The 27,305-nt window shown below is 34.5% G+C and overlaps 1 protein-coding gene across 2 annotated transcripts in view; it reads left to right on the plus strand.

Moving 5' to 3' along the window:
- Chodl (chondrolectin) overlaps nucleotides 1–27,305 on the plus strand; it is a 389,655-nt gene that overhangs the window by 197,651 nt on the left and 164,699 nt on the right. For both annotated transcript variants that reach the window (XM_040286958.2, XM_078044485.1), the window contains one exon: nucleotides 6,902–7,088. The gene's annotated coding sequence lies outside the window, so the exon portion shown is untranslated. The remainder of the gene's footprint in view (nucleotides 1–6,901; nucleotides 7,089–27,305) is intronic.

Here is a 27,305-nt window from a genome sequence, read left to right on the forward strand (position 1 = left end):
GTAGTTTTCATTGTATAAGTCTTTTACCTCTTTTGTTAGGTTGATTCCCAAGTATTTTATTTTTTGGGGGGATATTGTGAATGGAGTAGTTGTCCTCATTTCCATTTCAGAGGATTTGTCGCTGATATACAGGAATGCATTTGATTTATGCGTGTTGATCTTATATCCTGCCACTTTGCTGAATTCATTTATTAGCTCTAATAGTTTCTTTGTAGACCCTTTTGGGTCTGCTAGGTAAAGAATCATGTCATCTGCAAATAGTGATAATTTAAGTTCTTCTTTTCCTATTTTTATGCCTTTAATTTCTTTCGTCTGTCTAATTGCTCTGGCCAGTGTTTCGAGGACTATGTTGAACAGAAGTGGTGAGAGAGGGCATCCCTGTCTTGTACCAGATCTTAGAGGGAATGCCTTCAATTTTTCTCCATTCAGAATGATGCTGGCCTGTGGCTTATCAAAGATTGCTTTTACAATGTTGAGGTATGATCCTGTTATCCCTAATTTTTCTAGAGTTTTGAACATAAAGGGATGCTGTACTTTGTCGAATGCTTTTTCTGCATCTATCGAGATGATCATATGGTTAGGTATATTAAATGCATTTTTTTATACATTTTCAACTTATGATGAGTTTATCAGGACATAACTTGATTTTATATTGACGAACATCTGTATTTGTTGATGGGAACACTTCTGAAATAGTCAAATTATTCCTATGTGTGGACTTTAGGAACTCACATGAGGGGTCAATGGGTAAAAGCAGATCACCAATTATTTAGTCCAGGGTGAAGTGATGTGAAAAAGTAGGAAACACCTTCTGTAAGTGGGTTTAACACCAAAAAGAAAAAAGAAAAAAAATCTCTGAAGCTGAATTCAAGAATCAGGTGTTTCAGTCTTGTATATTCCATGGTAAGAATCATAATCCTTTTGTAGATGGGGTAGAGAGAGAAGATGGGAGGGGAGGGGAGGGAGGATAGTAGGGGATAGGAAAGGTAGCAGAATACAACAGTTACTAATTGGGCATTATGTAAAATTGTGGATGTGTAACCGACGTGATTCTGCAATCTGCATTTGGGGTAAAATTGGGAGTTCATAACCCACTTCAATCTAATGTATGAAATATGATATGTCAAGAGCTTTGTAATGATGTGAACAACCAATAAAAAAATAAAAAAAGAATCATAATCCTTTTATATGTAAAATGAGATGCAGAAGAGAATATTCCTATTACTAACTTTCCATGTTCAGATGTTTTTTAAATTTTGGAATAAACAACTAGGGAAATGGTCAAGTATCCCTATCAAGTATGCCAAGGGTGTTCCAGGAATGGACTAAGAGAGTAAGTACTAAAACTACGCCAGAAGGTAAAAAACAAATTTATTTTCAGCAACAGCAATCTCAAGATGTATATTTATGAGAACATAGGGTTCGGAAACTGAACAAATGAATTAGAGAACTAAACTGACTTCCTGTAATAAGTTCACAGTGACTATGATGATAATTCTTCAATGGAAATTCACAGGAAATACTAGCAGTGAGAAGAAGTCTTAATGTAAGTGAAGGGGGTACACTTTGATGTCATACCTCATAGGAAAATAACAAAGTGATATTGTGGGGTTTAGATAAAGATGCTGAGTGATGATTCATCACAGAAAAGAAATGAATAAAAATATTTCTCAAATGTATTGTGTTTTTTGTTTGTTTTAGTTTTTTATACAGAGCCTTGCAATGATGCCCAGGCTGACCTTGAACTCATGGTCCTCTTCCCTCAGTCTAATGAATAGCTGGAATTACAGGCCTCACCACTACACCCTACTGCTTAAAGGCAGAGATGTGAATGTGATGCTGAACTTAAGTCTAAACTGGATAAAGATGATTCGTTTTTATTGGTTCTTGGTAGATTTGCAAGCCAGATATCTGAAATAACAAACCTAATGAAGAGAGATGTTTAGCAGAAAATAGTGCTTAAAAGAAGCTGTTGAGGGTAGATTTATGAGACAACATACAGTGTGAAAATGTTTTGTTTTCGGGTTGACATTATCCCTGGGTTGAATTCTGATAGAAGCAAAGTAAGTGAAGCAGGAATTGAAAAACAGTAAAGAAGAGAGGAGAAAGTATATAAAAATTAAAGAACCACCTAATAGTAAAAATATTAAAGAATTCAAATTCAGAGAGAGAGATGAGTTATCAAATAGCACAAAGTTTAAAACTTTTGAGAATGACAAGCAGCAGCTTGGTCTTTGATCTGAGTACCACTAATTTTGGAAGTTAGAATTTTATTTCTTTTTATTTTTTTAATTGGTTGTTCAAAGCATTACAAAGCTCTTGACAGGTCATATTTCATATATTAGATTCAAGTGGGTTAGGAACTCCTATTTTTACCCCAAATACAGATTGCAGAATCACATCGGTTACACATCCACATTTTTACATAATGCCATATTAGTAACTGTTGTATTCTGCTATCTTTCCTATCCTCTACTATCCCCCCTCCCCTCCCCTCCCCTCCCCTCCCCTCCCATCTTCTCTCTCTACCCCATCTACTATAATTCATTTCTCTCCTTGTTTTTTTTCCCCATTCCCCTCACAAGGAGGTTGGAATTTTAATTTTGATGTAGGAAAGCTAAATTTTAAAAGGGAAATAACCAGAATTAATAGAGGAAATAAAGAAGAGAAGAAAGAAGAATAAAAGAAGGAGAAAAAAAAGTGAGCCCCTTGATAAAGAGACATAAGTTCTTCTGTTATTTATTTTATTTTTTACAATACTAATCTACTTAATGGGAAATTTCAATCACAACTGCAGAAAGACTCAAAAAAGAGTGAGAAAACAAAATATGTTCCAAAAATGAGGGATAAACTAAAGTATTGCTTCAAAGGCTAACGGTAAAAATAATCTTGGGTCCAAAAAATTTGTAAGAAAAATGATTAGATCATTTTTAGATTAATTTCCGACAATCTAGAAATGTGTGGTTCATTTGTGTGTGAGACCCTGAGGAACAAAGGAATCAAACCAATGTAGAACTGTTGATGGTCTAAAAGTTCAGAGAGGAGAATGCAGAGAAAAATGGCAGAAAAGACTGGAATGATGTGTCAATGGTAGAATGAACTTAGAAATTAAGATTCGGTAAGCATACTGCCAAACTTTACTGACTTCCTTTAATTCATTAGTGAAGGAAGATCTATTGAAGATCAACAGCATGGCATTAATTAATTTAAAGTGGACTGTCTCTGTTTTTGTACAGATTTTCCTTGGGAAAAAATTGATTTCAGAGAGAATCAATTTTGTGTTCTTCTTGGGGTAAAAATAAATGTTTGCAAGAAACCAACCCAGACTCACACGTTTTGAGAATAAAGAGAAATAATTGCAATTATTTTCAAATACATTAATTTTTATACAGATTTTAGTGTTTGGTTGGGTAAGGAGTGTTGAATTGAAGTATGTTTAGGAGATTTACAATTTGCAAGCATAAAAACAATTCCTGTATAAGTAATTATGTAAAGAGTATTAATTAAAAATACTTGAGGGATTCCTATTGCTCTTAGTACTAAGATCAAAAATTTAACATGGTCTTCAAAGTCAAGTATAACCTGCACCCACCTTTCTCCTCTACATCTTCTCCCCCTCTCCCCAAACATATTTCTCATTCTATTTTCTTTTTTCTTTCTGCTCGGTTCCTCAGTGTGCCTAGTTGCATGTTACTAAAGTTCGTTTTTTCCTCCTAGATAATGTCCCTCCTCCCATTAAGCTTGTCTTCACCTCAAACTTCCACTCTTCCTCTGAGATTATAGATCCATTTTCGCTTCTAGGAATTCTTCATTGGTCTCTTGCCTTTGGTCAGAGGATCCTCTCAGTGCCTTTCTTTGTTAGTACTTTTAACAATTATAATTTATATTAAATTGTGTTATAGTTTTAAAAAAATCCCTATCTGTCCCATAAGAACTCCAAAAGACTAGAACTTTATTAATTTTTACTTAGTAATATATTTTCAGGGCCTGATACTGTTCCCAAAACAAACTCTAATATTTTGGATATAATTTTTAAAAACATATTCAAATTAAATGTGTGAATGAGTGTTTCATTAATATTTCAGTAGTTGTCTATACTTATGATGATTAATGGCTGAGGAAATGGAACTCCTGCTACCTGATTGTTTTGAGCTGGAACATTGATCTTTTCTGAATCTTTAAATTTGAATTGAAACATTGTCTTTTCTTGGGTCTTGAGTCTGCCAGCTTTGAGACTGAAACTTGAACCATTAACTCTCTTGTTTCTCAGCCCCTTTGTATTGTCCTGAAACTACATTATCAATGCTCCTGAATTTACAGGTTGCCCCCTACAGATCTTGGGTGTTTTTCAGCCTCCATAATCATATGATCCAGTTCCTTACAGTAAATCTCTTCATATATATGTGTGTGTCTGTACATAAATATGCATATGTGCATATATGTGCATGTGTAATATACTTATTAGTATCTGTTTCATATATATTTACATCTCCTTTTGGTGCTGGTTCTGTTTCTCTAGAGAACTATAATACCATAATTTATTAGGTTACATGAAAATATAACAAACAAGAATACCATTATAAGTATACATGGAATCATAACCTCAAATGATTTGTGTCTATAATATTAAGCATCATTTCATCTTTGTGTGCCAAACAAGGGCTATTTGTGAATCAACTAAGCTCATGCTTCTGAAAATGGTGGTTATCATCACCCTCTGAAAGACAGCATTCATGGATAGGCTTAGCTGAAAGGATGGGTGCTTATCACTACTGATAACAGTATGGCTATCTCATCAGTACTTTCTTTATGAACACTAAGGGCACATACACAAAACCACATGAACACACACACACACACACAGACTCTCTTTTTGTAGTCAGTCATGCCTACTTTCTGATTTAAACTAGAGTTAGAAATCTCACATTTGAATAGGGATTATAGGTCACTGTAAGCCTCCTGTGGGCATAGACCATCTCTTTCGAAAATCTTTGTATTTCCAAAACATCCAGTATACTTGGTCCATAACATATACACTTAAAAATCTTGCATGATAACCGAGTGAATTTAATGAATAAATGTATTCATAAGAGACATGATCTTTTCTGATTAATATATATTGCACTTATTTCACTAATGGTCATTTGAGAATTAAAAAAATGTCATGTGTTTGGATACTTGAAGTTTTGCATCAGTAATGTAATTTCTTTCCTAATAAGATGGTGTGTTTAATGTTATTTAATAAGTGAAGGATTTTAACCAGGGTGCTAAACTCTTGGAGATTGCAATCAAGATGCTGATGGTCTGTGGATCATCATTGCATTAAATATTTTAAGAAGTTTAGGAGGAGAACATCAGTGTTTTAGCAAAGCAAGTGATCATTTTTCATGAAAAGTCACTTATTAAATGCAGTACTGGAAGCAAATTTGATAGAATATGAGAGACTATGGCCCTTCAGTTTCCTTGGCAAGAAGAGCTCGAGAGAAGTCTTGGTTAATTGTTTGGAAGTATTAAGAAATGCATTTTTAAAAAAAACTTTTAGCAAGAATGCTGTGATGGCACATTTGAGAAGGAGGAAGCCTACAGCTGATAGTGATGCATTGCTATTTAACATAAGCAACCTAATCCAATTTAGCTGCTTCATCAGAAAATTAGAAAGGCAAATATTTGCTAAGTTTCAATGTCCACCCAAATCTGTAAACATATAGTACATTTTATTAAGAGAGTTTCTGGGGGATTTTGGTACTGACTGCTGACTCTAAGACTGGGTTAAGAGTGAAATTTGTGGAAAACTTTAAAATTCTTTTTTTATGCCCCGAATTATCACTTATGCCACTAAGTTAAATTTTCTGTGAAATATTAGGTTATGTGTTTCACTTTATGTTATTAAAAAGCTGGAAAATCATATACTTGATTTCCAATCTTATTTCATAAATATGCAACATTTGTTTTCCTGTAAACTGAGATTTCAGGCCAGTAATTTCTCAATTCTAAGAAAGATACTTTAGCAGCTTTCTCTTTTTAGTTACATACCTGGTTTTGCATCTGATTTTGAAGCCATAATATGGGAATGTCTCAAGATGGTTTAATTTACATTTGAATATTGTTTCTTGTCATATGATGACTGGTGACTGGTGAGAGCCGCTCAGCTCTTTCTATGAGTAAGTAAGTGATCTCATAACATCTTTATGGAACAAACCTTCTAATAGGGATAGAGAAAACGACATAGAGGGAAGAACAGGTAAATCAACACCATTACCCAAACTTAGACTTGGCTTCCGGTTACCACATTTTCTGGGAAAGTAGCTTAGAGGGCTGTTATGGCCTAAATTATACTGTCCTCTCAAATTCACATATTCACTCAGTACCTCAGAATGAAACCCTATTTAGATATAGGCTTTAAAGAGGCAATTAAGTTAAAATGAGACTGTTTAGGTAGCCCTAATACAATCTGACTGGTATCCTTATAAGAAGAAAAATCTGGACGTGTAAGGAGACATTATAGGATTGCACGCATGGCAAGAGGGCCATGTGCATAGACAGCAAGTGGATGGCCACCTACAAGCCCAAGAGAGGGGCCACAGGAGAAGTCAAATCCACTGACACCTTGATATTGAACTTTCTGCCTTCAGAACAATGACTTAAAAAATTCTGTTAATTAAGGCACCCAGTCTGTGGAATTTTTTTTTTTTAATGGCAGTCCTAGATAATTGACACAGGAACATAGAAGCTACTTAGGGAGTTGTTTCATTTTAGATGGTACCGGGCATTCTTGCAGGCATGTACCTCAAAACACGTTGGTATCCCTTTCAAGCAGTGGAGAAAGATGTCTGAGCTATCAATCGAGACTTTTCTTTGAACAATGAGTATAAAGTTTGTTATGGGTTTGTGTTCCCCACAGAAAAGATGCCGAAATTCCAACAACTCAGAACATGAAGGGAGACATCAGAGTGATGCCTTTACAAGCCGAGGAACTCCAAGGATTGCCAGCAAATGACCAGAAGCTAGAGAGAGACATGGACTAGGTGCTCCCTCAAGCCATTCAGGAAGAATAAATCCTGCTGACACCTTGATCAACCTCCATAACTGTGAGACAATAAATTTCTATTGTTTAAGCCACTGTATGTGTAACTTAACTATAGCAGCCCTGGAAGACCAGTGTATACTTGACTGGGCTTCTTCTTCTTTCATACCTGAGCAATGTGGATCTCTAAATCATTACTAGCGATTATTTATTATCTCTAACTATAAGCTTCTCTGAGCATTATATACCAAAGATAATCTTCCTTTTTTTTTGTTCTGTCATATTCTTTTTTAAATTTTATTTATTTTTTATTAGCTACACATGACATTACAATGACCTTGGCAATTCATACATTTGAATTATTGGGGTATAATTTCTCATTTTTCTGATTGTACAGATGGTAGAATCGCACTGGTCATAGAGTCACCTATATACATACAGCAATCATAAGGTCTATCCTATTCTGCTCCCATTCCTATCCCCCCTACTCCTCCCCTTCCCTTCCATCATTTCTCTCTAGCCAATCTAATGTGACACACTTTTTTTTCTTTTTCTCATCACAACATCATACATGTATTCTGTATAACCATGAGGGTCTCCTTCCATCTTCCGTGCACCTCCCCTTCTCCCTCTTTTTCCCTCCCACCTCTCTTCCCTATTTAGTGGTAGTCTTCTTCTCATGCTCTTCCTCCCTATCCCATTTTGAGTCACCCCCCCTTATATCAGAGAAGACATTCGGCATTTGTTTTTTAGGGATTGGCTAACTTCAATTAGCATAATCTGCTCTAATGCCATCCATTTGCCTGCAAATGCCATGATCTCGTTATTTTTTAGTGCTGAGTAATATTCCATTGTGTATAAATGCCACATTTTTAATCCATTCATCTATTGAAGGGCATCTAGGTTGGTTCCACATTCTAGCTATTGTGAATTGTGCTGCTATAAACATTGATGTGGCTGTGTCCCTGTAGTATGCTCTTTTTAGGTCTTTTGGGTATAGTCCGAGAAGGGGAATAGCTGGGTCAAATGGTGGTTCCATTCCCAGCTTTCCAAGGAATCTCCTTACTGCTTTCCAAATTGGCTGCACCAATTTGCAGTCCCACCAGCAATGTATGAGTGTGCCTTTTTCCCCAGCATCCTTGCCAGCACTTACTGTTGTTTGACTTCATAATGGCTGCCATTCTTATTGGAGTGAGATGGTATCTCAGAGTAGTTTTAATTTGCATTTCTCTGATTGCTAGAGATGGTGAGCATTTTTTTTCATGTATTTGTTGATTGATTCTGACTGTCATATTCTTAGACAAAAGTTTTGGGGCTGGGGATGTGGCTCAAGCGGTAGCGCACTCGCCTGGCATGCGTGGGGCGCTGGGTTCGACCCTCAGCACCACATAAAAATAAAATAAAGATGTTGTGTCCACCGAAAACTAAAAAATAAATATTAAAAAATTCTCTCTTTCTCTCTCTCTCTCTCAAAAAAAAATTTAGCCAGAAAGGTAATTTGTGGTGGATTTAACAGATTTTATTTCTTCACTCCCAAGGAAATGCTAAGTAGATTTAAAAGAAAAAAAACACCTAATTTTCACATTTTCAATTTTTGCCATTTTATTTATACTTCCTAGTAATCTTCCGTCTCTCTTTTCAGCTAAATATTGGCTTTTTCCTTTTATTTTTATGATGTCTCTCCTTATTTTTAAAAATAAAATAATACACAATTTTTTTCATTAATATTACCCTTCCTTAACACTATAATATCACATATTTACTTCATTTCAAGATCAACTTTCTTTATATGTTTGAAACTGTTCTCACCATATCTTTCCCTGAACTTAATTTCTTCATCCAATTGGACCTCATTCTTACACTCTTTTCTCACCTTAAAAGTGCCCTTGTTGCTATAACCAAATTAATTTGGACCTTTTGAAGTCTTTACTCCATTCTATACATTTTTTAACATTTCTTTTTTAAAAATTCTTTCTCAGTTTTGTGTGAAGGAGCATTTCATTGTGTCTAGGTGACTACCCCTTTTCAATATCATAAATAAATCTTTCATTTCAGTCCTGAACATTGAGGTTTTGCAGGTGTTAATAACTGTGATGAGTCTAAGATTTTACTTTATTTGTGAATTAACCTATGACAATTTCTTAAATTCTTTGGTCAGAGACAAAGAATATTTTCACTCTTAACAATAGCAGTGGCCAGAGAACCATCATTTGTACCATTTGCTATAACAGGGTGACTCAAAGGGCCTGGCAGTGCCACCACATTTGGTGAATTGCATTATAGCAGAGGAACCTTGATCTTAGAATAACTGAAAATTTTGTAATAGACGGTAAGTCTATCTGACTTTTTTTCCAGCAGAGAGATATCTTAATTATTCTGGGCAGCAAAAATACCCTCTTTATCTCTGGAGGGAAATGCTATCTCTATCATCCAAGATCACTATAGAAACATCTTTGAAAAGACAATCTAGAGCAAAGGCTATCATAGCCTCTGCTCCCAAGACATGCAAAACCCAAACATGTCAATTGGGAACTGCCTCCCAAATGAAAAAAACTTATTGTCTATCTTCCAGGTGTGTCTATGTGTTCCTCCTGGATGACTTCAACTTCATCATAACCTCAACTACTATTTATACCTCTAAATTTCATTCTCATTTGTTCTTTGTAAACTCATTAATTATGAAACATGGATAATATGTCCAAATAGCAGTTTTGTTTTTTTTCCTTACCCAATTTGTACTTCTTTTGCATTTCTCTGTTTAGTTGATGTCATCAATACCTATCTGTTTTTTCCAAATTTGCAAAATTAGAGATATCATTTGAACATGTTTCCTTCACTAAAATGAGTTATTAAAGCCCTGTGTATTTTTCATGAATTATATATATATATATATATATATATATATATATATATATATCTCCAATTGTAACCCCTATTAACTATATCTGTTTTAGTTCAGAATCCTACTCTGGACTATAATTGCATTTTCTTAATTAGTTGATCTGTTTCCATGACCAGTCCTTTACTTCTATCCTCTACATAGTTGCCTGAGTGATCTTTCCAAAAAAGGATCTATTTCATTTCAGGCTCAAAGCCCCTTAGTAATTCCCCTATCAACAGTATTTAATGCCTGTCCTCTTTCCTTTGAAAGATGTGGATAGATTCCTAGAAAGATAGAATGTGGATAGAGATTTATCTTTGTGATATACATTTCTATTATATTTGGTAGTAAATCATACTTGCCTGAATTATATGATATTTAATGTTCAAATTAAGTTTTACCTTCATCAGTAGATATTATAAATGTCACAACTGCCTTCAAATATTAGACTTACTTTTGTCTTAATTTATGTTTCTACTCTGTTGGTATAGATGTGGTTAAAAATTTTATTTTGTTATGGGTTTTATATAGAAATTTTCAAATTTTTTTTTTGTAGAATGATACAGTAGTTTGTTTAAATAACTCTGTTTTTAAAATAGTTGAACTGAGTAACAACTATATGTCGGAGTATTCAGCAACTAGCAGATCTTGAAGCTTCTTCTAAGATATCAATAATAGATTTATAAAAATGAATTCTGAATGAATAACAATTTGAAAGATCTATGATTAACTAGAAGCTTTCCTGTGGCTTCAAAGTGATTTCTGTCACAATGTATTTAGTTACCAGCATTAAAAGAACCACCTATAGCTTGTCATTTGACGTTATAGTGAGAAATATTTTTCAAGATACATGGTCAATGACATGGATGAAGCCCTTGTTCTTTTAGAAGAGTTGGTGCAAAGGCTTCACACTAGAGGCAGGAATTGGGAAGAAAGGCTTGAGCAAAAGTGAATTGAAAGATTGTTCAAAGTTATGCTGAATGTAGAAAGATCAATAACACATGAAATTTTAATAATTCTAAGTTATTTCCAGAAGAGTAAAATTAAGCTATAAAGTCGAGTCTCAATTTTGTGTATGCCAAGTAGCAGTTCATTAGATCTTTTCTTAGGAGAAAAAAAGGTTTATTTCAAGTCAAGGAGGAGTAAAATCCTGTGTATAATGTAAGGCAATTTTTACTGACCATCAAGAGTCTCATTACATGAGCATAACCTTGGCAGATGGACTTCCAAATGCTTCTTGGAAGGGTCACAGTCTGCCACATCCCCTGAGGCTGGAAAACTTCTTATCCTAAATACATCTATACCATTTTTTTTAACATCCAATGGCCTTTTAATTTTGAACTATGTTATATTGAAGTTTATTATAATTGCTTTTGAAACATGTTAATATCTCCATGCATTTTGATATCTCTTATTATTAAAGTTTATATTTTGATCTATAAAGACTCAGCCTTTTGGAAGGCTTCTTATCAGTGTATAACCTCTTCAATAACAATGGCATTTAGATAAGGAAGTGTATTCTTGTGGCGTTTATCTCATTTGTAGTGACTGTAGTCTGTGTTGATATTGAAGAATCTATTAATATTGCTACATTGGAAAACTTGAAAGAGTCAAAGCATTAGTGATTTTGATCTGGAATATAGAGTTAGAGTTAGTTTAAAATTTTTAAAAATTAAAATTAAGATGAAAAATCTAAAAGTAATGCCAAGCAATTGGTCTAAAAACTGATATCCATAAGGTAAATAAATAATTTAAAAACAAGGGAAAGAGTTTGCATTTTGAGTTGGTTTCAGATTGTAGTTTTATCTTAATAAATTCACCCATTGCAGTTTTCCTGAATAATTACCTTTACTCACCATCTATCTTTTGCCTTGGCAGGATATGCCTTGGCATGAAGTCTCTTTATACTTACAATGATTATACTAAATTGATTTAAACTTTAAGTAAAATTTTATGAATTTTTCTCTTTTTAACTATTCACCATAACTATAATAATGTTTCTCATTTTATTTTTTACTTTATGAGTTATAATAATTATTTAGCCAGCATTATTTATCTGAATTAAGAAGTACAGTGTTCATATTCAAATTTCAATTAATATCTGTCTAAATTTATCTTTTAGGAAGAAAAAATGTCTAAGGATAAAGATGGCTTTAATCAAGGATATATTTTACTTAATCTGTCTCTAAAACTCACATATCTCAATATATGTGTCTATTAGTTATTCAGTATTTTAATTTTATATTTAAATCACTCATGTAATACATTATATGTTAAATTATTTTCAGATTATATGTGGATTATACTTACTTTGATACAATTTATTAAGATGACCTTTACTTTTTGAAGAATAAGGAGTTAAAATAAATTTCATAAATTTAGTTTGTAATATAAGCTCATTTTATTTTCTTATATTTTTTATTTTGTATCACTTAAAGAATTAAACTGATGTGTGAGCTGAAATGTTGAAGAGAATACTTTATTTTAGTGCCTGAGACAAATGAATCTAATTGATTACTGCTGAATGAATTGCTGAGCTATTGACCATCATAATGGCTGGTGGATTGATTATATAGAAAAACAGCCACTCTTTTCCTAATGATTGAGTGATGGGAAAGCTCTCACTTTGCCAGTCAGTCCTTATGGATTCTTCTTTGGAAAGAAATATTAACAGACTATATGCATGCCTATTAAGACATTAGAAATAATTGCTAAATAACTTCTGACTTAGATAGGAGTCACTTGCCACGTGAGCATAATTTACTAGAACTTAAGTAATGAGCTTTTCAATGTTGTAGGGCTCTTTAAAAGGAAGTTTTTACTTGGTATGGTTTGCTGTATTGAAGAAAGGTATATAGGCTTTATGTAAGTTTAAGACAAAATAGCAATGTGTATGAGATAAAAAAAAAAGGTATGAGTGAGACCCTGCTTATAAGGAATAGATGAGATTGAAATGGATGAAAATAAAGTATTTTCCCTGTGCTTTTTACAATTTTCACTTGATGAATTGATTCAAATACTTGAGGAACAAAAGGGGAAAATATCCCTAACTTGTGGTGGAATGCTCTTTTTGAAATATTCCTAAGAAGTTCCTTTTGAATTTTCTTCTTCTTCATTTTTCTTTCACAGTCATTAATAGGCTTTTATATGTTTACTGCCTGGTGAAAGAAAACAAATATAGATAAAAAAAATTAATCCACTCCTGGCAAAGACAATGTGCTGAGTCATGGAGAATTTCTTTTTGAAGCTTAGATTAAATTTAACTACTGATGATGGTGAGAGAAACAGACTTAAGGAGCCTCAAAGAAGGAATGGAGAGCTGATTCCCTTCAGAGACCAGAGGCTGAGGACCAGATGTACGGAGTGTGTTTGTGCAGGGGCCAGGGGCCATGGTGCTTTAATAGGTAGGGCTACCAGTGGGATATTCCAAAACCAGCTCCTTGGACTTAGACATGACCCTAAAGAAAGGGAGCAATGAATCCAGTGTAAAAATCTAAGGCGTTTTTTCTAAATATCAACTTATAAATGCATTTGAATTTATAAGTTGATATTTAGAGTCACTTGCAATGACTACCGTGTACATAGAGAAGGCAGGAAATTTAGTCTTTAGTTATAACCACACAGTTCTCAGACACAGGACTAGAAGAATGCTTTCCTTCCCATTCCACCTTTTCTGGGTGAATATCACTCCTGAGAAGATGGACTATGAGTTATAGAAGTTGCCAAGCTCTTAAAATCTACATTATCTGTGTCTGTGGTTTTAGGCAAAAAATATTCTAGTACTATAGTTCTAGAAAGAAACTAAACTAAGATTCTTCTGTAAATACCAAAACAAATTCTAAGAAATCTTTTTATATTTATAATCCCCTATGACCATAATCAAAACCACAAACTCATACTTCCCTACTTCTTACTGCCTGTGATAAGTTGGGCAAGATACTTAACTTCTCTGTGTCTCAGTTTTATTATTTTTATAATATGAACATTGGTATTTGTATCTTACAGGTAACAAATGGAACATTGGTAGGTAGTATTGAATCAGTGTCAGTTGCTATCATTATGATGATGATGATGACTGTTACCGATCAAACTGTCCCACAAGATTTTATCCATCCTTTGGCTGCTGATGACCGCTCTTCTATTCTGTGTCCATCTGTACATAAACCCTGTGTCTGCTTTTGTCATGGTTTGAATATCTGTATCCCCCACTCCCAACTTCATACATTCAAATAGTAACCTATAAAGCTGATAGTATTACAAGGTGGGCCTTTGGAGGGTCATGAGGGTAGATCCCTTATGGGGGAGGATTAGTGCCCTTATAAAAGACACCCCAGACAGAGAGAGGCTTTGTTCCTTCTGCCTCATGAGTATACAGCAAAAGACACCTGACTGTGAGCCAGAAATTTGGCACCATTCAGATACCGAGTCAGCCAGCACCATGATTCTGGACTCATCAGCTTCCAGAATTGCAGTAAATCAATTTCTGTTTCTTACAGGCCATGTAGTCTATGGTGTTTTAGCAGCCTGAATGGACTAAGGTAGAAATCGTATAGTGATAAAGTATTATACATTTCAAAAAGCTAGAAGCAGATATTTAAAAAAAATTGTTTTTAGTTGTAGATGGACACAATACGTTAATTTAATTTATTTATTTATATGTGGTGCTGAGGATGGAACTCTGCCTCACACATGCTAGGCAAGTGCTTTACCACTGAGCTACAACCCCGGCCATAGGAGAGGAGATTTTGAAAGTATTCATCATATAGAAATGATGAATGTTTGAGATAGATGTTTAGTCTCACGTGTGTTTAAGTATCACATAATATATACATGTATTGAAACATTGTGCTACCATATTAATATATACATTTTTTATATATCAGTTATAAAATAAATTTAATTGGAAAAAGGAAAGGATTTGTACTGAACAGTGGGGGTACTACATTTAAAAAAAAACACCTAAAAATATGGAAGTGGCTTTGGACTAATGGGTAGGGGCTGGAAGGGTTTTGAAGCAGGTGTTAGTAACTTTATCACTTTATCCCTACTCTGACAAAATACCTGAAAAAATTAACTTAAAGGAGGAAAGATTTATTTCAGTCCATAGTCACTTGGCTCCATCACTGTGTCTTGTGGTAAAGCAGAACATCATGACAGAGAGTATATGGTGGAGCAAAAGCACTCATCTCATTATGGCCAGGAAACAAACAAACAAACAAACAAAAAATAAAAAGAGAGAAAGAAAGGGCCCAGGGACAAATTATACCCTTCAAAGGGGACACCCCCACTGACTCACCTCTTTAACCTAGGCCCCACCCCCTAAAATTTTCACCACTTCCCAATACTGCTACCAACTGGGGACTAAGACTTCATAGGAGTTTTTGAGAGACATCCCAGATCTAAAGTACAACAAAGTGCATGCTAGAAATAGTTCACATTACCATGGATGGACCTTTAAATGCAATTCTGATGAAGCTATAGAGAAAGCCTCAATCTTCTCAGATAATATCTGGACAGAATGTCAGTAGGAATAAGATTGGAGAAAGTCATTATGATCCAGTCTCAGATGTAAATTAGGAACACATTGAAAAATGAAGGAAAGGCCTTCTTATTATAAAAAGAGGGGGAAAAAAAGAAATTGGCAGAATTGTGTTCATGTCCTAGTATTGTGTGGAAGGTAGAGCTTGTGAACGATGAAATTGGCTACTTGGGTAAGAAAATAAGCAACAGATTGAAGATAAGGCTTGTCTTTTATTGACTGCTTACTGTAAAATTCAAGAAGAAAGAATGATTTAAAGGTAAAATTGTTAATCAAAAGGGAAGCAGAATGAAGATTTGGAACGTTCTCAGCCTATCCATGCTGAAAAGTTGGAAGTATCAGAGAACACAAAGGATGTGGCCAAATGACCATCTGATGAGGAGGTTAGTTGGCCAACTCTACAGAAGCCAGGCTTTATTGTCCATGAAGAGAGAGGAATGACTGTGAAGTCCATTTACATCATGGGCGCAGAGTGCCAGAGGCCCAGTGAGGTAGAGACCTGCTATTAGATAATGCCTAATGGAGTCATGGGGAAGGATCACCCTATAAACTCAGACTGGTAGAGGCAACAGAATGATTCTAGCCTTGAGGAACTGTGTCTCCAGGCTGAGGCAGAGAGGTGCTGCGGAAGCAGGACCACTACCAAGCACCACAGCACGGGTTCCAAGTAAACTCTCTTCAGATTTACTACACAATCTCCTGTGACCACATCCAAAAATTATAATGTCACCCTTACGTTCGAAGGTGATAGGTATGTGACAAAAGATGGAACATCCCAAGTGATGTGAGCAGAGCTGCCTGGGACCTTGGAAGCCCCAGGGCACCACTCCATTGGATCTGGAAGGTGAGACCTCTGCCTCAGTTAGCCTGGACAGCACAACTTTAAACCAAAGATTATTTTCAAATCTTGATGCTTTGGGCTTGTTCAGAGCCTTTCATGCTTCTTTCACATTTATTTTTTTCCTTTTGGGATAAGAATATGTTTTTGCATGCATGATGGTTGTATTTTGGAAGCATATAACTTCTTTGATTTCATATATTCACAGCTGAGAGAATTTTGCCTCAGGCTGAATAATACCTTGAATCTCACCCATATGTAATGTAGATGATTGAGTGAGATTAGAGTCCTTATAAAAAGCCAACAGACCAACTTTGCTCCTTTTGCCAAGTGGGGACACAGAGAAAAGACCACTCTCCAAGAAGCAGGTTCTTACCAAACACTGAATCTGCTAGTGCTGTGATTTTGTACTTTCAGCTTCCAGAAATATGAGAAATGAATTTCTGTCATTTACAAGCCACTCATTGTATTTTGATTTAGCAACACAAATGAATTAAGACTTGATTATCAGAATCTATAATTATCCACCTGTTTGTTCCCCATTCTATATCAGGGTTCCACCACGCCTAAAGTTATATAAAATAGACTAGAAAAAGGATGAGATATTTAAGAGCAATTTCAGAATGTTGTGCAGTTAGGAATATGTATTCTTGAGTTGGACCACTGGGGTTTATAATCCAGGCTCAGCCACTTACCTGCTGTCTCTCTCCCACTCTGAATAAGTGGTTTAGTCTCTCTGTGCTTAACCTGATTCATTTGTAAAATGATGAGATAACAAGTAATATTTACTTTATAGAGTGGTTGTGAATATTAAATGAGTCAATATATGCACAGTATTTAGAACATCAAATCCATTGAATAATAAGTACTTGAGAGAGGTCATTGTTATAGTTGCAAATGTAATTCTTAAAAGACTTTTGAAATATTAATGACCTTTCTAATAGATAGATTCTGCTTATACTTTTATTAATATTAGTTTCAAGGATAAGAATGCCTTTTCCATATAATAAAAATCATCTTAATTTTTACTCTTCTTCACCACATATTACTTGCTCAAATATGTTTTGAAGGCCATTTATATCCTTTCTATGTGTTATGAATTTTATGGATGTTGTCTCAGTTAATTCTCCAAGAGCCTGTGAGAAAGGTAATATTTTCCACAACTCAAGAAAAATATGTGGCTCAGAAATGTTAGAGTTCATGTAGCTGACATGGGTCAGATCCAGGGTGTGCACTCAGGCAGTCTAATCAGAGCTTGTATTCAAAATCAGTCTACTACATGGCTTGACTTACTATTGAAGATAATAAAGGTGCCACTGGTCAAATTGACTCTCCACTGCCAAAGACTTAAATGAGCAAGCAACTCCATAACTAAATGTCAGAATTCCTTCCCTTAACTTCCTATATTCACTTTTACTCTAATTTCTGACCAATTGTTTCTCAGTGATGAGGAGAAATGTATTCTCTTTGTATTCAAATACTGTATTATAAACCTCTACAGAGGCTGGGGTTGTGGCTCAGCAGTAGAGTGCTCATCTGGCACGTGCAAGGTCCTGGGTTCGATCCTCAGCACCATATAAAAGTAAGTAAATAAAATAAAGGTATTTAAAAAACACTTTAAAAAATAAAAAATAAACCTTTACAAATAGGCATACATATTTACATATAGTATATAAACTACTATTTATGCCACTAAAGATACATGTGTGTGTTTACCTCTACATATGAATGTATATCTCTATCTATTTTTGACAAGCATCCACTCCTACCCCTTACATGCTGTCTCTCACATACTGGGATGTGGAGGTCAAGAAATACATTCCCTAATTAAAAGCAAGTTTCAGTTTTTGATTTTGCCATTGGAGGGCATAGCATGAGAGTTGGAAGGCAAAGATGGAGCAGAAGCCATATTACGTCTTTTTTGTCCATCCTGGCTGATGGTGGGCTTTGACAGATGGTAAGTTTTGCAATGGCCCTTGCAATAGCCTGTAAGTCACCCTCTGTGGTGCTATCAGCAGGAGCCTCTGGTTCCTAATCTTTTGGAAGCTGGCAGTCAACTCAGTCAACTGGAGAGCTTAGGCCAATGTAAGAATTTTATAAATAACTGATTTTTTGTGTTAGAGTCCTTCTTGATTGAAATACCTGGAATGTTTTCTGTTTCCCTGAAAAAAAACCTTGACAGATATGATTTATGTATATATTCAATGTGAAATCCTCTACAATTTTCTCTTTCAGTCTCTCCTATTTAAATGAACATATCGTCCAAATAATTTTCCCGAGCCAGTTGGTTTATCAGGCCAATATTTCAAGATAAAGTCCAACAAAATCTGCCCCAGTTTTAACTTTCTCATCTATAAACTTCCAGTCCTCCATGAGGTCCCCATATCCTGTAGAGTCTGCCAAATGGTTTATCTGCAGCCATTAGACAGGATTACACCTGCTTATCCTAGCTCACACTATCATCTCATTTATGTTTTCCTGTGGGGTACATTGCTCCAACTATCCATGGTCACTAGTGCTTCAGGATTAGGCTAAGACCCCTATTTCCTTATGTAGTTTTCCTTGGTTCATCCCCACTCACCGTAATCTCATTTACCTTTGAACTTCTACCATCTGTATCATTCTTTTTGATGCTCCTGTTTTGTTGTTTGTTGTTATTCTTCATTATTGTGACTTAGAAATAAATTTAATTGCAAATATCCTGAGGGGTAAATATATTTTCATTTGTAAATTTCTGCCCCAATTCAAGTTGTATCCAAGATGAAACAAGATATAGAAAAAAATACATTATTGTAGATAATGTGAGTTAAATACCTCCATCACTTCAAAAAAGCATTGTTGATCTCACATTATATGTAAAAAAGCACAATTTCCTATATTATTGTACATGAAGCATTGATCAGTTTTCCTTAGAGCTCTAGTTGAACTCTTCTGTTCCAGGCTGCTGCTTGTTATAGGCTATGGATGAACTTGTTATCCTCATCATATCCTCCTTCCCACCTTAACTATCCATCACTTGGAGCATCTGCTGCTGAGCTGTACTTTCATTTCTACAGATGTTCATTTATTTTTCTTTCAAAGATGAAGTTTCCTTGTCCTGAGGTTAATTACCAAAGGAATCATTCTATTCACGTAAAATATGCATTTCTTTCTACCAACACAAAGTATATTCCTAACAAAAATAACTTTTATTTCTCTGAATAGTATAAATCCTCCAAACAAAATCCTATAAAATTAGATCTCATTTTGACATGAGGCCCCAGGCCAAAATATGACTTTTCAGACCTCTTCCTGTTGTCCCATCAATAGTACTATAATATCTTATGGATTGTCTACCCTTTTTGCATAGTCCTCTAACGTATTCAGATGCAGCTTGATGTGGTCACCATCTATAATAAACTTGTTTTTGCATATGTGTTGCCCCCGCAGTGTACTGCCTTCCTGAACCTTCATTATTTCTTGGCCTAGTTATAGCCTTTTAAATGATCCTGAAAACTCAGCCCCATCCCATTTTTAATCTATTGTTTATCTTCCTTCCAAATTGCTCTAATCATACTTGGATCTATATACTGTCCACTTCATTAAAATAAAAGTAGCAACATCTCAAAACTTTCTATCCCTGTGCCCCTAATTGCTGGAGACAGTGAAGGTAAATTCTCAGGTGTGGCTAGCATCACACTTAAAATATCTTTAATGTTGCACATTTTAATATTAAAGTCGATTAAAATGTCATTATATTCTAACAGTGAAAATTCTATCATTATCAATCTCTGCTTCAGTATGCCAAGAACATTTTCCAGGGAGTATGTGAACTTCTGGCAATTTCTGCCTTTTCTTGTGTCTTCACATGAACCAGTTTGAGAAGCACAGCCTTTTGTAAATGGGCCTATTTCTCAGCCTGTTGCTCACCATCACCTTCTGTGTTCTGTGCTCCAGCTGGTGGATAATTCCATGCATCCTTTTCAGTTCTTTTGTTCATCCTGTTCTGTGAGCAATTTCTTTTTCCTAGCTATTATTTCAACTTTTCAGTTTTTTTCTTTCATTTCTTCTCTCATATAAAGGTATATAAGTACAGTTATTTAATTCAGTCTCATCATATCCTTGTGCCATTTATAAATTTAAAAACTTTGCTAGGAGTTCAGTTTCTCTTCTGCTCATAGTTCTGAAAGCGAGTGGAGTGTTTTTCTCACACTCTATATTGCCTTAAATCATGTCAGTCATAGAAAGATTTATATCATAAACTCTCTAGCCCATTTTGTTTGTCACTGCATCTGACATGAAAACATCACACAGAATTCCATACTGTATTTCATTTTATAAATGAAGTCATAAAAGTATTGTATTTTGTAACTTGTCTATACTGTCTCCATCAAAAGACAATTGATTCTAGGGTATGAAATAATTTGTAGTTTCTGTTTCAAGACTACAGATTGAGATCATGTGTACATATCCTTTTCTTCTGAGAGACATCGTTAAAATGACCATTAAAAAAAAATAAGCTTTTGAGCTCACAGTGAATAAGAGGATAGGTGGAAGGCTATCAGGAAATAAGATATTTCAACATATTTATTGCAAATGGAAATTAGATGGATGATTTCATCTTAATGAGCCAAAGTAAGGAAGATTCCAATGTAAATATTTATTAAAAGTTTTATAGGGGAAATGAGTTGCATACTGAGATATTGCAAGAGAAAGAATGTCAAGTGAGAAGAACGAATCTAAGATGAAGGGCATTAAGTGGCTATCGTCTGAGGTCATAACGAAAATACTTGACAAATGATCCAAAATAGTGTCAACCAGTCAAGAATTAAAAAAGTTTTAAGCATAGAATAATAACCCTATCAGTGCATACAGACCAATTATAAACACTGTAAGCCTAGAACAGTGCACTGCACCTACACTTGAGCACAGAATGCCTATAGTAGTTTGATATTCTTCCCTGGCCACAAAAACAACAACAAAAAATACACCTTTACTCCCACCTCCCTTAAACAGCAAGACAAGCAAAAACCAAAGCAAAACCCCAAACCAAGAGAGATTTCTTTTCTGTAGAAAAGTAAAAAGCTGAGTAGTAATAACCACAGCAGGTAATATAGCATGTGTCTGTCTACTTAAGGGACACTGACTGTAGTGTCTTGGATACCCATTTACAGCAGAACCAAAGAGCCTGCCAATCAACACACCCCACCATGGTGCTCAAAACAGTACACATTTGAGAAAAGCCTGAAACATAAAAAAGAGTAAGATGATTGAACAGAAGAAGTATTCCTAGGGGAAACAGAGAAATCTCAGGTATAGGAAGGTAACTTACAAAAATTCCAATTGAGAACTTCACAACAATTGGAAGGATTTTACATCTTTAAAGGATCTTACATCTTGAAAGTCTTTAAAATAATGTGGAAGAAGTATACTAGAGAACATATAAAAAAGAGAACAGAAAACATGAGAGAGAAGATTTAAATATGAAGAATATCATTTCTAAAGTATCAGAAACATGTTGTAAAATGAGTTTTAGAGAAAAATGAGACCAGATATATTATATTACAATATAATTTATAGAATTCAAAAAGGGATGTATTTTCCATTTTAAAAGTCTCACTCATGCCAAATTCAATTAAAAATAATAAAAACTGGCTCCCAAATATTATTATAAAATTTCAACAAAGGAGAATAAAGCTATAATCCTAAATCTTTCTGAAAATTACCCAATAAAAGATCAAAATAAATCAAACTTAGAATTTTACCAGTAATAGCTAGATGATGAAAGACAAGCACTTTCTAAGTTCTAATAGGAAAGTATTTTCAATTAAAAACATCTATACCCATCAAACTATTAAACAAATATATGTATGTGTACACACACACCCCATAAATTCACATGATTCAGAAAATTACATCTGTACACAATTTTCAAAAGTTACTTCAGATGTACTTAAAGAAAATAAGGAAATAAACTACAAAACAATCCTTGCATATGTGTGATCCAGACCACTAATACAGATCCAGCTTTGAAGAGAAATAATGTGAAGTTCTCTGATGATTTTTATGAAAGGAGGATTAGACAGTCTTGATTGGGACAGGAAGCTTGAGGGCTTTAGAAGATATCAGAATAAAAAGTGTATTGCACAGTTAGATTATTATACTGGACTGGATAAACTAAAGGGCATGACAATAGTGAAGAGTGAAAGAGAAAAAAATTACAATTAAAGATTCTAGAAAAAGTAAAATAATTAAATAAAAGTTATATAAGAGAGGAAAATAATAATACTATCACCTTATGTAGACTTAGATTAAAAAAATATGTATTCCAGGTAATGCAATTGCTATTTTTTCATATCTGACATGTTGAATCAGCATGAAGAGTGCAGGAAAGGACACATTACTGATCTTAAAAGTTTATAAAGGCAAAGATGCACATATCAGAAGTTGAAAGATGAAAGACAAACAAGTGGCAAAATGAATAGGAGTGATGATATCCTCATAAGCATCAGCTGATTTTGAGAATGTGTGTTTTGAAATAAATGTAAAGGGAATATGAATATTTAATAGAGGATGTAAAAGTAAAAATATAACAACACCAAGAAAAGGACATGGGAGACAGAAAGTAGGGCATGGTGGGTAATTGGTTTTGAAAAAGCTAAAATATTTATGTGTGTGTGTGTGTGTGTGTGTGTATGTGTAGTAGGATAGGAATTCAATATTTAATGCCTAATGGTGATAGATAAATAAATATTGGTTTAATATCATTTAAGATGGAAGGACATCCAAATAGCTGTGGAATTAACTTGTTTGGAGGAATGGAGCTGGATGGGTGGAAGGGGTTATAAATTAATGTTCTTATATAATGTATGTATTGTTTTGATAGACACAAAAACTAATGCTCAACTAATATTTTATTAAGATTTTTCTTCAGCTTGTTGAATACATACAAATGATCTGTGTTTATGTATTGTTTTAGAGAAAATCCTATGGTTTTATGAGTTACACCTTACATAGAAATAGTGGTCTCTTAAAATTTCATTCCAATTCCATGACTTCAGGAAAATCAATGAGTGTTTCAAAAACTCAGTCTACTTAGCAGTAAATTGAGAGTACAGGGCTAGAGATGGATGTGTATTTTTATATATTTTAAACAATACCGTCTTTATTCTTGTTTTGCAAGTTGTTTTTCTTAACTAAAATTCTTAAGTTGTCTTAATTTTCACACCTCCATTTTTTTTCTGTTTTCTTATTTCTATTCTTTTCATTCAGCTAAGGAATTTTCCAGGATGATGTATGTAGATATTTCCCTTTATTTATGTATTTATTTTTATTTTTCATGGTATGAGGGATCAACCCAAGGTCTTATCAGGGATTTCCTTTTAGTACCTACAAGGGAGACATTTGAATATTTTTGTCATAGTTTAAAAAATATATCTGATTTGCATTTGAAATATGTCATCAGAACATAATTGAAAATATGATAATACTAAAAAAAGAGAAAGATGAGAAGTGAAGCCAGTTGTTGCATTTTCAATACCATAATCTATTTCCATTTACCACATTTTTTCCTTATGTCTATACTTAAAGAGTATTTAAGAAAGTTTCTTATCCAGAATAAAGAGCATTACTGAAATTACTGTGTTGCACTTTTTGAAAAATGAGAGAAAGCTGTATTTAGTTTTCATAAGGAAATTGATATTTGCTTGGTTATGGTCCAAATTGGTTTTGAAATGTATATATTTAATTGAGGCAGATGAAATGGTCCCAAATTTAATAAGGATAAAAAAGAAGAAAATTTTGAAGAGAACATTTCCAATTAAAGATGAGTAACTGTTGATTGCTCAGGTCCAAGAATTAATACTGATTAATTTTATACAATTCAGCAAATTTTGCCAGAATAAAGAGGTGTATGAGTATAAGCCCAGTGCCTTAAAAAACAATTGCTTTGTAACTTGCACCGTTACATCTGTCTTCATTTTCTGGTCTAAACTCTCAGGGTGGAATTTTGCTTCAATCAGACTGAATTTACCATTCTAGAGAAATTCTTTCTTATAACTTCTGGATTCTCATACTTGTCAATTACTCAGGAAATGCTCAACACTTCTTTTTACCATATTAGGATTCTGCTTTATGTCCCTTTCACTGAATATTTTCTGATATGCTTTTCAATACAGCACGTTTCTATAGTACACTGCACACTGAGTGCTAGTAAGTTTTGGGTGAATTTTCATTTTGTGAGAAGACTGAACATGTAAACAATGGCTATTCCATTTTATATGGGGAAAATGTCGATAAAAGCTGTATGTATTGTGGTTTATTTTCAATTTATTCTTGCAGTTATTTTTGAAAAATTTATAAAGCAATTAATGATACAACAAGGGGTGAGGGTTTAAAAACAGTCAAAAGAGTATAGGGTATATCATGTTCAACTCTAAAAATGTGCTTTATAGTTGTTTAACTCATTTATTGGTTTCATACTTTTTAGACAAGTAGGGCCAGTCATATAAATGAACATTTGAGGAGAATAATGAGCATTTTGCTGATAGAAATACTTCCAGAATTTCTATGCCAAGTCAAGGTAATGCTCTTTAATACAGGGAGAGACAGCTTTAGAAAAATGGGATGCTATAAAACTTAAAGTAAGAATTGGAACTGAAAGGAGCAATATTAATTTCCTTGGCATAAATTTCTGCTTTCTCATCCTGAAGTTTTATTTTGGCATGAAGACAGCAATAACACTAAGCCCTCCATGGGAATCCAAACCAAAGATAGATGATTTTGTTTTAAAAATTTAATTATAAAGGACTAAGTATGGGATAGATTAAAAGTATTTTAATTTAGAGTGTCCATCTTAGAATCAGATAACCAAGATTTAAGGCACAGTTTCAATAGTGTGTAGCCTCCTCCCTTATAAAATAGAAATAAGATTTAATGAGAAAAGTGTGAAATATTTTTCAACTATAAGTTATGATACAAAAATGATGTTAAAATAATACTTCGATATTTTGTCTATGTAAAGATATATTTGAAGTATAAATATCTAATCTCATTGGAGGCCCCATGGAACAAGTAAATTATAGGCCTCAACATTAAAACAATCTAAGTTTGACTCCTGATTTGAATACAAGTAAAATAAAGAAAACAATTATTGTGCAGAGGGTGAGGCACAGGCCTCAAGGTTTGGGGCTCTGGTATCTGGAAGAAGATGTGAGGTATGGTTAGGATATTAGTCATGCTTTACTTGGGGGTGGCAATAGCACTTAACCAGCCCCCAGTTTCAGCTTCAGCCCTTAGCCAGTTCCATTTAGCACCCCCAAGTCTTTTCCATAGTTCTTTTTTGAATTCAGCCTGAACAAAGGAGGCACACTGCCAACAGGTAACACAAGTGGGCACATGCTCACAAATTAATGTTTATGACCTTGAGGATATATGCTGAACCAAGGTGTTTATGACCATGACTACACACTGACCAGAGCATAGCCAAATCATGGCCTTGGTTATACACTGAAAACCTAACATAGCTTGCCAGAAGCCCTGGTAATGGAGCCTAACTATAACCATATGGGGTCTGTCCCGATACCAATTAATGTATTTCATGTATTTCCTGGCTATCTACTGCTGTGAAAAAAAATTACCCCCAAACGGAATGGCTTAACCTAACAGCGTTTTATTATATCTCCTGAGTTTGTGAGTTAGTAATTTTGAGTGGGTATGATTGGGGATTCCTCAGCTCCCTGTGGAATTTGCTGTTTCTCAGAGGTACTCAGGTAGTGGGTGGGCTGCTCTGGGGTGGCCAGGTGAACTTCTGTTGGCGCCATGATGGGGATGATTATAAGGCTGGGCTTGGCCTGGGCTGAGGAACAGCAAGCCAATGCCTGATGAGTCTGGCATGACAGTCTACAGAAACTTCCATGGAGTCTGCTCTTCTGGGTGAGCATCCTAGGGAAACCAGGCAGGAGTCACCAGGCTTTGTGTAATGTAGCCTTAAAAATCCCAGAACTTCCCTTTCTGTCACATTCTTTTCATGAAGGGAGACAAAGTCTAGCCAAGAATAACACATAGGTCACCATATTTCACCTCTTAGTCTGTCATAGTATCTCTGAGTCTTAGTTCTATTTTTTTTTCTTGTGTAAAAGCTACTTCCCAAGAGCAGTTATGAAGGTCCAGAGGGATAATATCTGTAAAGTATCTCTTGTAGAATCTTACAAAGAAATATTCTCCTCTCTTCTTCATGCCTCAGGACATCAAGTTTCTCAATGTCTCCGTGAGAGTTACGCAGCGTTGGAGTGAACCCAATTAGTTCTCTCTCCGAGTGTTCAAAACAGCAGTCAAATGGGTTTATGCACTTTAATACAGAAAATACCTGAGGCCCACACCACACAGTGGCTTTAGCCCAGTGAAGAGCTGGGCTGTTATATGTAAAACACAGAGCACCAGAGCTTCTGTGCTTTTTAAGTGTGGTCACAAAAGGCTTCCAACATCTCAGTAATGATAGCTCTACATCCTAAATTTACTGATTGTTATTCTATACACTAAGTTACTGATTGTTATTCCTCATTTTTTTCAGTAATAGAAGTTTAAAGTCTGTTTTGTGTCTTCTGTGAGTATGAGATTCTATAATCTATTTTAGAATGATTTTTAACCATAATGGTTACCATTAAGTGTATATCTCATGTAAATTAGTAAGCTTCAAGATTTCCTGTGTGTGGAGTTTCTTTTTCTACTAATACTGCTATATAATTGATATCTCTGTAGAATGCTCTGGCACAGTATGGGAAACAGTCATTCTTCAATATCCACAGGGGATTGCTTCCAGGAAGCCTTGCAGATACCAAAATTCAGATGTTCAAGTCCATTATAGAAAATGGTGTGGTATTTGCATAAAACTGATACATTTCATTCCATATATTTTAAGTCATCTCTAGATTACTTACAATACCTAATATAAAGTAAATGCTATATAAGTAACTGTTATACTGTGTTTTAAGCGAATAAGGACAAGAAAATAGTCTGTACATAGTCATGAGAAAGAAATTATTTT

Source organism: Ictidomys tridecemlineatus, chromosome 3 (genome assembly GCF_052094955.1).
Source record: "Ictidomys tridecemlineatus isolate mIctTri1 chromosome 3, mIctTri1.hap1, whole genome shotgun sequence".
Classification (NCBI taxonomy): Eukaryota; Metazoa; Chordata; class Mammalia; order Rodentia; family Sciuridae; genus Ictidomys; species Ictidomys tridecemlineatus.